This window comes from Leopardus geoffroyi, chromosome B3 (genome assembly GCF_018350155.1).
Source record: "Leopardus geoffroyi isolate Oge1 chromosome B3, O.geoffroyi_Oge1_pat1.0, whole genome shotgun sequence".
In the NCBI taxonomy this organism is placed as follows: domain Eukaryota; kingdom Metazoa; phylum Chordata; class Mammalia; order Carnivora; family Felidae; genus Leopardus; species Leopardus geoffroyi.
Window position 1 is genome coordinate 135,945,150 of NC_059337.1, and position 8,499 is coordinate 135,953,648.

An 8,499-nucleotide genomic window follows, 5' to 3' on the forward strand; every position below is an offset into this window, starting at 1 on the left:
GAATTGTAGTGGAGAGATGATTAAATCTAGTTCTCATTCCCTGCAAATTCCCTTCCTCGATGAAGGCTAAGCCAGGCTACGTAGCCTCAGCACTATTGACATCTTCGGCTGGATAATTCTTTGTGTAGGAGACTGTTGCATGTGTGTATTACAGGATGTTTAGCAGCCTCCCCTCCCCCAGCTGTGACACTTCAAATGTCTCCAGACAGTGCCAGATGTCCTCTAGGAATTGTCATAGATCAGGTCCCTAGAAGCAAAGCCTGAGAGATGATTCTAGTGCTAGTGAGCTGCAGAGGGCTCGCTCGTGGTACAGACCTGGAGGGGAGTGTTGGAAGGGGACAGGGCAGGGGAAAACGGTCAGGAAGAAGTGGGCCTCAGGCTGATCCCATGAAGACTCTGAAGTACAGTTTTACCATAGAGGTGTTTCTACCCAGAGGCAAGAGGGCTGAGCTGTCAATTCCCACATCAGCCAGTCACTGGCCATGAAGAGAGAGTGTTACTTCCCAGGCATCTCCTGGCAGGGGACAGCTTCCTTTAGCCCATTGGCAGGGTGGGAACTGAGCAGGGCACCAAGAACATCCCTTATACTGAAACCATCACAACTTACATGTGACGCTCAAGTCAGGTGTATATGATAGTTTTCTGGTTATTTGTTTTTGATAGACTTTCTTTTTTTTTAGAGCAGGTTTTTATTTTGCTTTGTTTTATTTTAGAGAGGGAGAGTGTGAGCCAGGTAGAGGGGCAGAGGGAGAGAGAGAGAATCCCAAGCAGGCTCCATGCTCAGCATGGAGCCCAACAGAGGAGCCCAACAGAGGATCCCACGACCCTGGGATCAAGTCCTGAGCCAAAATCAAGAGCCGGATGCTCAAACGACTGAGGCACCCAGGCGCCCCTTTTAGAGCAGTTTTAGATTCACAGCAAAATTGAGCAGAAAGTGCAAGGAGTTTCCATATATGTCCCCTATCACCCACGTGCACAGAGCCTCCCCAACTATCAACATCTTGGTCCATTTACGACAATCAGAGAACCTATGCTGACGCATCATTGTCACCCAACGTCCACAGTTTACATTAGGGTTCGCTTCCGGGGTTGTTCGTTCTATGGATTTTGACAAATGTATGACGTAGCCACCATTATAGTATCAAACAGGTTAGTCTCACTGCCCTAAAAATCCTCTGTTCTCTGCCTGTTCATCCCTTTCCGCCAACCCCTGGCAACCACTGATCTTTTTACTGTTTCTATGGTTTTTGCCTTTTCCAGAATGTCATATAGTTGGAATCCTACAGTATTTAGCCCTCTCAGATTGACTTCTTTTTTTTTTTTTTTGAAGTAATTTCGGGGCACCTAGGTGGCTCAGTCAGTTGAGCATCCGACTTCGGCTCTGGTCATGATCTCGCCGTCTGCTGTCTGTGGGTTTGAGCCTGCATCGGGCTCTGTGCTGACAGCTCAGGGCCTGGAACCTGCTTCGGATTCTGTGTCTCCCTCTCTCTGCCCCTCCCCTGCTCGTGCTCTGTCTCTCTTTCTCTTAAAATAATAAATAAACATTAAAAAAAAGAAAAGCCATATTGCCTCGTTCCATTTATATGAAACGTCCACTAGGCAAATCCACAGAGTCACAAAATAGTGGTTGCCAGGGGCTGGGAGAAAATGGGGAGTGACTGCTAACAGGTACAGTTGTATTTAGGGGTGATGAAAACGTTCTAAAATAGACATTGGTGATGGATGCAACAACTGAGAATATGCTAACTGCCACTTTGCACTTTCGATGAGTGATTTTTGTGGTATGTGAATTGCATCACAATATAATTGTTATTTTTTAAAGTTTGTACTATAGAGCTAAGAGGTATAAAAATTTTAGCTGAATATTTATGTGGCATCCGGCTGGAGCATGCGACTGTTAGTCTCAGGGTTGTCAATTCGAGCCCCACATCGGGTGTGGAGATTACTTAAAAATAAAGTCTCGGAAAAAAATTTTAGTTGAATATTTTCTCTGGACATTTGTAACAATTTATTTTTTTATTTTTCTTATGTTTATTTATTTTTGAGAGACAGAGAGAGACAGAGCACAAACAGGGGAGGGGCAGAGAGAGAGGGAGACACAGAATGTGAAGCAGGCTCCAGGCTCCAAACTGTCAGCACAGAGCCCGACGCAGGGCTCGAACCCGTGAACCACGAGATCATGGCCTGAGCCAAAGCCGGACGCTTAACTGACTGAGCCACACAGGCGCCCCCAATTTATTTTTTTTAAGTTTTTAAATTTATTTTGAGAGAGACAGAGACAGTGCATGTGGGGAAGGGGCAGAGAGAGAAAGAGAATCCCAAGCAATGCAGAACTCGAATTGGGACTTGAAGTCACAAAACCATGAGATCATGACTTGAGCCAAAACCAAGAGTTGGACACTTAACCGGCTGAGCCATTCATGTTCCCCTCTAGACATTTTTAATGAAAAGTTGAGTTTCAGGTCAGAAAATGACGTCCATATTTACATAACTTCATCCTTCAAAACTGCCTTCATTCCTTTCTGGAATAAGACTGGGAGTAAACAAAAAAGATAAAGACAGAAATACCTGATTCGTCTTTGCATTCCCCAAGTGTCTTGACCTTTGGGGGTTTAGACATTGTCATAGGTGCCTTTGTAGTATATTTTCAGAAGCAGGAGTGAAACCGAGAATGTCACGTTGGGGTCCATGCCCAGGGGTCACGTGTCCCACTCTGCCAAGTCTTGGGGAAGTACTCTTAGTTACCCACACAAACAGTCAACATCTTCTCCCTTGGGCCAGTAAACGCTTCTTAGTCATTTGGCAGAAGCACTTCAGAACCTTTGACTGTCATGTGATGATGTGGACTGGTCTGGGTCAGGTGACTGACCCAGATGATTTCCCCTCAGTGGAGCCAAGCATTTCCTTTGAGCCGTGTCCCTGGTGAAGCCTCTCCACCTGTTGGTCTGCCTAGAATGTCCTACCCTAGTGTGTACTGATAGGAGCACTGACAAAGAATTCTTAGACTCCCGGAATCAAAATGAGAAGAGAGAATGAGCAGTGAGAATGGAAACAAATGAACGACCCAGAAGCTGGCTGGGCAACCTTGCACCAGGGGCTCCACCACCAGGGGCCTTCTCCGCTTTCTCATCTTGAAAATGAGAAATTTGAATTCAATGATCCCTCAGACCTCTTCCCACTCGAACAGATCACCTGGCCTAGGGCTTCCCAAACTCTTGGATTTCTCAGATCAGTACAGTTTTTACAAACATTCAAGAGTTGACACAGGGTGTTTTCTTTTTGTTTTTTTAATTTTTTTTTTTAACATTTATTTATTATTGAGAGACAGGGAGAGACAGAGCATGAGCATGGGAGGGGCAGAGAGAGAGGGAGGACACGGGGTGCTTTCTTTTTGCTTTACATGGAAGGGCAATGAAAAAACAACTATTCTTACTGCCAATTTTCTATCACATCATTTTCAGAAAGGAAAGATAGATTTAAAAAAGTAGGAAGGACATAATCTCAGAATGAAAGTTCTTGTTAAGAACAGGGTTGGCAACATCAACGCCGTGTACTGGTTCTGTCTTCCTCATTTTTAAAGACAGCTTTATCAAGATATAATCTACATATCATACAATTCATTCCTTTTAAGTGCACAATTCAATATTTACAGTAAACGCATAGAGCTTGCTCAGCAACCATCTCACGACCTAATTTTAGAACCTTGCCATCACCCCCAAAAGATACCTTTTGCCCATTTGCAGTCCCTCCCCATTCCCACCCCCCACCCCAGGGCTGGGCAACTGCCATTCTACTTTCTCCCTTTGTAGATTTGCCTTTCCTGGACATTTAACATGATGGAATCATATACGGCCTCCTCTGTCTGGCTTCTTTCACTTAGCATAATATTATCAAGGTCTATCCATGTTGTAGCATGTATGAGTACTTGATTTGTTTTCCTGGCTCAATGATACTTTATTGTACGGATATACCGCATTTTGTTTAATGTCATTTCCATTTGTTGGCTATTATAAATAATGCTGCTAGGAACATATCTGTCAACAAGTTTTTGTATGGAATGTTCATATACAAGTTTTCTTTTTCTTATTGTTTTTAATTCTCTTGCGAATATACCTACAAGCAGCATTGCTGGATGTAGCAGGCATAATAATGGCCCCCTAACCGTGTCTTCGTCCTAAGCCCCAGAACCTGTGCATCCATGTCCTTATGTGGCAAGAAACTTTGCGGGTAGGATTAAGGATCTTGAGATGAGGGGCACCTGGCCGGCCTTGTCAGTTAAGCGTCCGACTTCGGCTCAGGTCATGATCTCACGGTTCATGAGTTTGAGCCTCACATGGGGCTCTGTGCTGACAGTGCGGAGCCTGCTTGGGATTCTCTCTCTCTCTCTCTCTCTCTCCTTCTCTCTCTGCCCCTTCCCCGCCCTCGCTCTCTTTCTCTCAAAATAAATAAACTTTTTAAAAGATTTTGAGATGAGGAAATTATTTTGGATTATCAAAGTGGGACTAGTGTAATCATTATAAAGGAAGGGGAGACAAAAGCCAGAAAGTGTCAGGTGGTGCAGCATGAGATAGACTCTGGCTGTTGCTGAGTGTGGAGACGGAGAGAGGCTATGAGTCAAGGAATGCAGGCAGCGTCTGGAAAAGGCAAGGAATTCCTTCCCAGGGCCTCCGGAAGGAACACAGCTCTGCCAACACCTTGATTTTAAGCCAGTGAGACCCATTTTGGACTTCTGACCTCCAGAACTATCAGAGAATACATTTTTGTTATCTTAAGTTGTCAAGACAGTGGTAATTTGTTACAGCAGCTGCAGGAAACAAATACACTGGGCTATAAGGTAATCCCAGCTTTACTTTCACGTTACTAACAGACCCATTGAGGGAGTCATCAGTGGATGGAATTAAGAGCACGATTTGCCAGGTGTATGGGTTCAAATCCAGCTCTACCATTTATTGTATGTCATCCCGAGTAGGTTTTTTAGAAGTTGTGCATTTCTGGAGCACCTGCGTGGCTTGGTCGGTTGAGCATCCAACTCTTGATTTCAGGTCAGGTCACAATCTCACAGTTTGTGGGATCGAGCCCCGCGTCGGGCTCTGCGCTGACAGCGTGGACCCTGCTTGGCATTCTCTCTCTCCCTTTCTCTCTCTGCCCCTCCCTTGCTCTTTATCTCTTTAAAAATAAATAAACAAACATTTAAAAATAAATAAAAGTTGTGCATTCCTCAGCTTCCCCGTCTATAAAATTGGGTAAATAAAAATATGTTTCTTGCATTCTGTTATGAGGATTAAATGAATATGTTGAATTGGACTTCGTATAACCCCTACTAGATGAGAAGCACTACACAGAATCATTTACCCTTATCATTATTCACATGATCTTCCCCAAACAAAGAGTAATAGCCTGTCCCAGAAATGAAACCAAAAGTCTAGTCAAACCTTTCAAAAAGATGTTTTCTTCCTCCCAACAATCTTATTAAAATTTCCAAGTTCTTAAAACCAAGTTTACCCTAGAACTCAAGCTAAAGGTTTCAAGAAAGTCTCCTCCTTAGAGAATTATCTTTGAGAAGAATGCTTTTCCCTAAGCTCCTAGCTGTGGAAGACATCAGAGCCCCAAAATGCGTTTGGCAGTTCTGGTCCCGTCCAAGACATCTTGCTCAGAAATCACCGCTCAGTCCATGGGCAACAATCTGATGTATGTTTTTATCCAGTCCCTCAAAACATTGTAAGCACCTCACAAGTGTTGGCTGAATACCAAATAAATAAATGAAAGGGAGTTGAGCAGAAGAGCCCTCTAGTTCAAACTTCTAGTGATCTTCTTTCCAGAACAGATGAAGACCCTTTTATGACTTATGGATATAAAAAATGGGGAACTTGAATAACTTTGGGGGTGATATGGCACAGGACCCTAGTTTTGCAAATAAAAAAATTGAGAAACTGAAGGAAACATGCCACCTAAGAGTATCCAGCAAGTTGGCCACAAAGCAGGACTTGAACACAGCTCTTCTGTTCTCTGGCCCAGATGCCTCTCAAGATGTTGCTACCGATGAAAGGGGCTAAGACTTTGGACTAAATGGGGTGATCTCAGGTCATGCCCTCAGAATCACTTGTTGAATCAAGTTCCTGGTATCACGTTTCATTTTCTTACACTTCTTCTCCCAAATAAGGCTTATTTTTTTTAATTTTTTAATTTTTTGATGTTTATTCATTTTCTGAGAGAAAGAGACACAGAGCGTGAGCAGGGAAGGGGCAGAGAGAGGGAGACACAGAATCCGAAGCAGGCTCCAGGCTCCGAGCTGTCAGCACAGAGCCCGATGCAGGGCCTAAACTCACAAACCACGAGATCATGACCTGAGACGAAGTCGGATGCTCAACCGACTGAGCCACCCAGGCACCCCTATAAAGCTTTTTTTTTTTTTAATTTTAAGGTTCAGTAAATCAAGGAAATGCTTTCAGTACTATCTCTTTTCATATCATCTATCTTCAGCTCCCAATGAGCGTGAAAAGACATTGGCAAAAGCCACTATTATCTTTGGCTGGTATCCTGGGACCCATGACTTCCCCAAACCCGGCCTGAATTGCACAAATAGTAAGACTGGCTTGTGATGTTCAGCAAAACACAGAGACAATAATTAACATGAACTCAAAAATGAAAAGAGTTAGTAGGAGGCCAGAGTTCCTCTTTTTCTTTCTTCCTGTACAACAAAGCACTTGATTAAATGTGAGACTGCTGACTGAAGAAATAAAAAATCAAAACAGGAAGTGATAAATGGCTAACAAAGCACTATATTCGAAAAGAAGACTCTTAGATAACCTTCATGCTTTCAGAAATGAGTAGATAGAACTTGACTCATGAAAAGTTATTCAGAGTATATGAACACATTCAACATCCATTCTCTTAGGAATACTTAATGTGAATAAACTCCCAGGGCCTCTTACTTTCCTCTTTTCAGGGAAGGGGTAACCTTATCACATGCATAGATTCATATATAAAAAATGTCAAGATACAGACCTATTTCACCAACATAAAATAAACATAATCTTAACACTATTACCACCCTAAGTAAATAATTCCTCAATATCACCAAAATCCAGTCATTATTCAAATTTCCCCACTCGCCTGCTTGTTTGTTTTCTCTCTTTTACTTTCTTGGTTTTGTTTGTTTCAATCAATATCCAAGTAACAGCCCTACATAGATACATAGGAATCTATAGGTCTCTCATTTCTGTTATAGTTTTGTTTTTTTTTTTTTTTAATTTTTTTTCAACGTTTATTTATTTTTGGGGCAGAAAGAGACAGAGCATGAACGGGGGAGGGGCAGAGAGAGAGGGAGACACAGAATCGGAAACAGGCTCCAGGCTCTGAGCCATCAGCCCAGAGCCCGACGCGGGGCTTGAACTCACGGACCGCGAGATCGTGACCTGGCTGAAGTCGGACGCTCAACCGACTGCGCCACCCAGGCGCCCCTATAGTTTTGTTTTTTATTTTGAAATGTGTTTGTTGAGGGGGATGCCTGGGTGGCTCAGTTGCTTCAGCATCTGACTTTGGCTCAGGTCATTATCTCGCTGTTCGTGTGTTTGAGCCCCTCCGCCACTCGCACTTTCTCTATCAAAAATAAACATTAAAAAATTTTTTTAAATGTGTTTGTTTTGAGGAAATCAATTTGTCTTATAGAATGTCTCTCATTTTGGATTTTGCTGATTATATCTCCATGGTGTTAACATGTTCCACCCGGAGACTTAATAAGATTCAGATTCTCATTTTTGATGAGAATGTTTCTTCAGGAAGCACTCCATGCCTGGTTACCTCTCTCTCTTTTTTAAGTAACAGCGTTATTGATGTACAATTCACATCCCATAAAATTTACTCTTTTAAAGTATATAATTCTATGGTTTTCACCATATTCACAAAGTTGTACAACCAACACCATTATTTAATTCCAAAATTAGATAGAATTCCATCATCCGGGAAAGAAACCCCATACCCATTGGCAGTCACTCCCCATTCTCCACCTCAACGCCCTGCAAACGCTAATCTGCTTCCTGTTACTATGTTTTCCTATTCTGTACATTTCATTTACACTTGACCCTTGAAGAAACAAGGCAGCGGTTAGGAGCACTGACCCCCCATGCAGTTGAAACTCCATGTATAAGCTTTGACTCCCACAAAACGCAACTACTAATAGTCTACTGTTGACTGGTATCCTTACTGATAACGTAAAGAGTTGCTTAATGTGTATTTTATTGTTATATGTATTGTATACTGTATTCTTATAATAAAGTAAGCTAGAGAAAAAAATGTTATTAAGAAAATCATAAGAGAAAATAAATTTATGGTATTGTACTGTTCATAAAAAAATATATATATCTGTGTAGAAGTGGCCCTGCACAGTTCAAAACTGTGTTGATCGAGGGTCAGCTGTAATGGAATCAGAAAGTATGTGTGTGTGTGTTCTTTTTAATGTTCATATTTATTTTTGATAGAGAAAGACAGAGTGCCAGTGAG